The 6,695-nt window shown below is 33.4% G+C and overlaps 1 pseudogene; it reads left to right on the forward strand.

The window, feature by feature from the left end:
- The first annotated feature begins 2,707 nt into the window (after nucleotides 1-2,707).
- On the forward strand, nucleotides 2,708-3,865 carry LOC149536271 (transportin-1 pseudogene; annotated as a pseudogene).
- Nucleotides 3,866-6,695: the final 2,830 nt, after the last annotated feature.

Genomic DNA, 6,695 nt, shown 5'->3' on the forward strand with positions numbered 1-6,695 from the left:
ATACAATTCTATTATTCTACAAGGAATAATACAAAGACCAATTAGACAGTGAGTTCAATGGTCTTGCCCCTGAAGCTATTTGGATAGTGGGTCCATCTGCCTTCTATAACTCCCACTACTACATTTGGGCCTGAATTGTGACAGCAGATCATTGCACTTGTGACATCCACCTATCGCCTGAGTGATCGTAATAGAAATTAGCCCCCGTCAGATGGGTGTCAAACTTTTTTTGTCACAAATTTTGATAGGAAGGGCATCTATTGCAATGGTGATGGAAAAATCCATCACTATTTGGAAAAATATGGGTAAAAACTTCCTCTTCACATCATCATATGTTTGACGGTTTACCATCGCAACTAGTTGCGCTGCATTTTTAGATAGTTGTTGTAGTTCTAACTATATTGTTGTAGGCCCAATGAGCATCCATCAAAAGGTACATTACAATGATGATAAAATTTGACATAAATGCCATTGGAGCGACGACCATCAATCGATAGTTTCTGTCACAATGGCAATGACATGCGATGGCAATGTCATTCAAATGATAGCTGCTCGTCAAAAAAGCTGTCGCAATTACAACAATTGCTGCATTATCAAAAAAAAATAGATGGTCCTATATGTTAAAGTAAATTTCAATAGACAAATAGGGTATGAATGTCTCTATTAAGGGTATAAAGTAGGAACTAGAAGTAATAAAATGAGATATTATATAAGCAAGATTAAATAATGAGTAGTAGAATGAGCTGTCTGAAACCTAAAATAACTTTCATATGTTTCGACTGGTATTAGGCATTACAATCATGAAGCCATTAGGGAGAAAATCTAACAAGATTAAAGAGAACTTATGGGAAACAAAGAAAATTAGAAATCTAACTCAATAAGGGGGAAAAAAAATCATAATAAGATTGAATAAGAAATGCAACCAATAACATACTGATGGAATATCATAGCTCTAAAATCATAATTAAATCTAGATAACTTTTGAGTGGAAATATTACAATATATTAGATAAAACCTCATATTATTGTGCCAAGATTATACATCCATATCTAAGATGACAACAATGATGAAATAAGATGCTAAGTAACATAATTAACAAAAAAAGTGAATTGTATAAGGGAGTTTGCAAATTTGTATATCTACAATCAACAATTGCACCATACAAATTACAAAGCACATGATACATGAAAAAATTAAAAAAGTGATGCAGGAGCATCCTAGGTGTAAGAGCAATCTTGCATCACCCAAAAATATCTTTCTTTTTAGCCTTTTCTATTTTAATAAGGGCTAGTAGATAGGGGGGTCGTTATTTCTGGGAGCTTGCTATTTTTAGTGAGTTTGTCACATGAGCTTGAAATATTCTCATTTTATACAAGAAGGTTCATTTTGGAATTATAAGCCTACCATTAAAAAATCTCATTGCTTCATCTTAAGTATCGGAGAATTTATTGCATATTTTTGGTGAAAAAATTTGTAGAAAAATCATTAGGCTCACCATTGGAGGCCTTAGAGTGCTTGGATGAGGTTCAAAAAGTGGTTATAATAGCCAATTAAAGCAACGGTTCAAGAGTTATGGCCTTTTGAAGTTGGGCTACGAAAATTTCTAAAATAATTTGTTAAAGATGTATTTAGCAAACTCTATATGTATTGTTAGGGTCTATCGGCCTTGGGTATTAATTTTGAGCATCTAGAACCCTCACGGGCGGCATAAAATTGCCTATTTAAGAAAGGCTTGAACATTGTCTAAGACAACTTTGGGTGATAGTTCCCAGTTTGTCTTTCAGATTACTATAATGAAGGCACCCATGTGGGTTAGGATATTGTACTTGTGAATTTTGTAATACTACATTTGTGGTGCAAATAAGAAGCCCATATTTTGTTCTCACATTTTTTGTTGTTTCGTAGTTTTTGTTATGAGTTTATGGTATTAAGGGGAGCACCCTTCATCAAAAAGAGATCCCAAAGGATGACATTACAATCATATAAAATAGGAAGATATACTCCATTATATCCAATTGATGAAATTCATGTTTTCTGATTTGAATATCAATTATCAGCCTTACATAGGTAATATCATCAATATTAGCCATGCAAGTTCCAAATTTGTGATAAGTTAGCAAGAAGTCTCCTTTATTCAGCAATGGGAATTTTTGTTAGTGTTATAGTCCAACAAGGACAAGTACATGGTTACATCCAATTAGAGTTGCTTCCTTGTTTGAGAGAGCCAAATAGACCTTCATTCAATAATGAGAATTTTTGTTAGTGTTATATTCCAATAAGGACATGTGCGTGGTTGGCTGAAATTGTTGCAGACATTGGTTCAATGCTTTGATAGAAATGATTTCAATCTAATGGAAGGTGTTCTTGATACATTATCAAAGATCAATGAAGATATACAAGAGGGGTTGGATGTTGGTGTAGTAGGCTTTTAGGAGTGGCCTATCAAAAAAATTTGCCTAGATTATTTTAACTTTTTCAGTCGCCATACATTTCTGTCAAGAAACTGGTACTTAGCTCTATGAACTAGTATATTGAGCTTATGCCTAAAATATTACTATTATCTATGGATAAGTATCTCCAGGACCTATTTACTCTTTATCATGATCTGACTATTGAAGTGACAATATTGGTATGTATTGCATTGGTTCAGCTCCTTAAGGCTTAGCCTAATTTCCTGCAGCCCCATATGGGAAATGTAATCGTATATATGTTGCAAGCAAAGAAGGATGTTGATGAAGAAGTGGCTCTCAAGCCATGTGAATTATGGTTTGCATTTTGTGAAGCTCATATTCATCCACAAATATTGAGGGAGTTTCTACCACACTTGATTGTGGTTCTATTATCAAACATGGTGTATACAGATAATGGTGAGGCACTTGCTGATGAAAATGTTTTTGACAGGGATCAAGATTTGAAACCTAGATTTTTTTATTCACAAGCACAAGGGGCATATGGAACTTATGATGGAGAAGAGGAAGAAGATATCATCAATTTATGTAGTTTGAGAAAATGTAGTGCTGCAGAACTTGATGGTTTCTTTTCGTGTGCCTCTTCTTAATGAAAAGTATCCTTTGGAGAAGAGCATCACATGTTGCACTCTTTCTTGGTATAATAAATGGATTGTTCAGGTTGCGGGTCATCTAGAAGGACATGAATAGTTTATTAAGGTACTTACTAGTCTTCTTAGATGAATTTTAGACAAAAACAAGAGAGTTTAAGAGGTTTACTACTCTTCTTTTTGTACCCTTGAAGAGGAGGCAGCAAGAGAGCTAGCACCACATTTGGAGCTTATTTTACAACACCTTTTATGTGCCTTTGCTAAAATCCAAAGGCCAAATCTTTGTATTGTATATGATGTGATTGGTATACTTGAAGATATTGTGCACGGAGTGGGGGAATCAACCAAGAAAAATATTTGATATTTTGATACCTCCACTAATTGCCAAATGATACCAACACTCAAATTCAGATAGGGATCTTTTTCATTTGCTTGAATGTTTCATAGCAATAGCATAGGCATTGGATCTTGGGTTTACTCATTATGTTGAACCTGTATTTGTGAGATCTATCAACTTGATATGAATCAAAAAAATTGCAAAGGTTGATCCATATGATGATGGGCTTATTTTTTTTCTCACTGGACTTGCTCTCCAAGCTTGTTGAAGGTCTTGGAAGTGGAATTGAAAGTCTAGTTACAAGGGGCAATTTTAGAAATCTTATTTTAGAATGTTGTGGAGATGAGGCTACTAATGTTTCTCAAAGTGTCATTTTACTACTTGGTAATTTTGCAAAAGCTTGTGCAATGCATTTGCAATCAAATTTGGCTGATTTCCTAAATTCTTCCACAAAACTACAACTAGCATAAGTGAAGAAAATTGTTTCTGCTGCAAATAATGTTTGTTGGTCTATTGGGAAATTTTTTTGTAAAGCTTCAACACAAGCTATCACCCATTTCACTAAGTTATATCTTGTCTTATTCCAATCCTCTCTAGGGATCGCTCTTGTATCATGTGACAAACCTTTACCATTTTTTGCTTGAACAATTTTTTGTTTGTTTTGAAATTGCATACATAACAATAGTAGAAGGATTGTTTGACAAAAATAATGTGCAATACATTTGCAATAGTAAAAGCACTAAAGAAGTTAAATCTTACTTGAATCTTACAATGTAAAAGTTGCATTGGTTGTTGTTGTAGTAGAAGTTCAACAATTCATTCGAATTTAACCAAATAATCAGTTATGTATCCAATGCCAAAGCTAGGAACCTATGAATACCAAACATGTCAATAAATGAGTCATGATTTTTTATAAATCAATCAAAGGAAAACCATGACTAAATTGGTGTAAATAGTAGGTAAATTGACAAGGTGAGAGAAATAAGTTCTAGCTACATGTAAACTGCATGGATCGTGAAGCAATTCAATCCATTTTATATATCCTAAACTAGAAGGGCCATATGCAATGTAAACAAGAACATTTTATATCACTAGAAAAATAAGACCATCTCTATATGCTCGTGTTAATAATTCATAATTTTTGTTTGAGCATTTTGAAATATATTATGTGAGTTTTCTCTTTTAGGAAGATTTGAATCAAATTCTATAATTCATTGTCATCATGAGTTATGGAATGAAATTCTACGATTTGATGTCATGATGAGCTATTAAATAAGGAAATGAATTTAGGATCAAATGTTATGATCCAATGTCATAATAAGCTATCTAGTAGTCAATTATAGATAGCTAAAAATATGATACAAAATGTTGATAAAAGAAAAAATCACACAATTTAATCTAAATATTTTCAAGCTTAAACATGAATTATAGGAACAAAAATGTACTGAACATCAAAGTTTAGACAACAAATTAAAAATAGGTAGTTGTTTTTTCATGGTGAACACATTTCATTCTTATTGTTGTTTCATCTCACGGAGCATATCATACAGTATTTTTCAAAGCTACTTCAAACAAGAACATGAACCTTCTCAAAATAAGGAGATTGTGGATTACATTGTAAGGGAAAGAAAATCAACACTATAAGCATAAATTTATTTTATCTTGAGGCATTTGGCCACTCCGCCAACCTTAAGTGGGAGAGCTCTCGACCATGAGAGCCCTCTGCGCAGCAATAACATCTAATCTAGCCCTTTTCTGTAATGTGATATTTTCCCCCACATATATATTTGTAAATATACATTTATAATCCCCACAAATAAAACTTAAAAGATTCAAAATCAGACCTTCACTCATCAATCATAATTTCATCACAATATATGATCAACACAAATGAGATACAAAATCAAGCCTTGCACTCATGATAAACCATATTTTCATTAGTAAGTATAATCTCAAAAATAGAATACCTTAGAGAGGAATAATTTGAGACAATCCCATAGAAAGCCATTATTTCAAATACTTCATAAATTGCAACTCAATTTCATAAACCAATGAGTTTGACTATAGCATCCTTTTGCATTGCTTGAAAACAAGAGATCCACACAGTTAGTTGTCATGCAATCATAGGTTAATGTTGAGCTTTACTTGGTTTCAAGAATAGTTTAACAACTTTAACAACTTATACTAATCAAGGCCAACCACGTGAAGGTGGAAGCTCATTTGAAACACACCACCCCACCCCCCCCCCCCCCGCCCATTAACATCTAAATTCTCGGTTAACATCTAAAATTCATTCATTCTATTAATAAATTGTTAACATTCATCAATTATCACATGATAACATTCATTAACACATAAGTTTCATTAGAGAATTCACATTAACATTAAAACATAACATTCATTAGAACATTCAATAGAACATAAATAAAGCATCTAGACATAAAAAATCAGTCCTTTGCAAAATGCCCTCTACAATAACAAATAGAAGGGTTAAATTTTAAAAAGTTGAGACTTTAAAGATTTTAAAGAACATTGTAGTGCTCTTTAGCTTGTTAGCTAATCCCCCCCACCCCCTCCCAATCATTGATATTGTTCTTCATCCATCTCATCATTAGGGTATCATCGTCGATGACATCATCACCACCACTATCCTAGTTGTCCTTGTTGTTATCAACATCATCACCACCGCCACCATCATCATCATCATCATCCTTATCATTGTGATCAGCATAAACATCGTCATCATGATTAGTAGCAGCATCAGGAGCATCGTAGCCTAACCCTCGATCGTGATCCACTTCTTTCTCTTCCTCTGTATCTTATTCTTCCATTGCATTATACCTTATCGACCTTCCCCTTGGATCATGTCTAACAATAAATGACCAACCCAGTTTATGAGGAACCTCTAAGAAAAATACCTACTCACATTGACTTGGAAGAACATAGGGCTCATCCCCAACTAGCTCAAACAACCTAGTATTAGTCATTGGAAATCCATTCTCATGCTCAATAACAGTTCTATCAGGATCATTTTGATTCATAGTCTGTACCATTTTATGACAAAGAGAAATAATTTGAAGGAATTAAAGTCATAGTCAAGTATATCAACCAAAAAGCCATAGTATTGATTTTGAGATTCTTGAGTATGTATGTCATTTCTAGATGAAATATTTGTCACCCAGAAACTGCACTTATCCCAAAATCACAAGGTTTTTTTGTGTCATCTAAACATTTGATGAAAAATTTATAACCATTACATAACATAGACTTGTGGTGTTTCACCTACAATAATGTCAAACA

Source organism: Cupressus sempervirens, chromosome 10 (assembly GCF_028749045.1).
Source record: "Cupressus sempervirens isolate cs-2001-9-10 chromosome 10, ASM2874904v1, whole genome shotgun sequence".
NCBI lineage: Eukaryota > Viridiplantae > Streptophyta > Pinopsida > Cupressales > Cupressaceae > Cupressus > Cupressus sempervirens.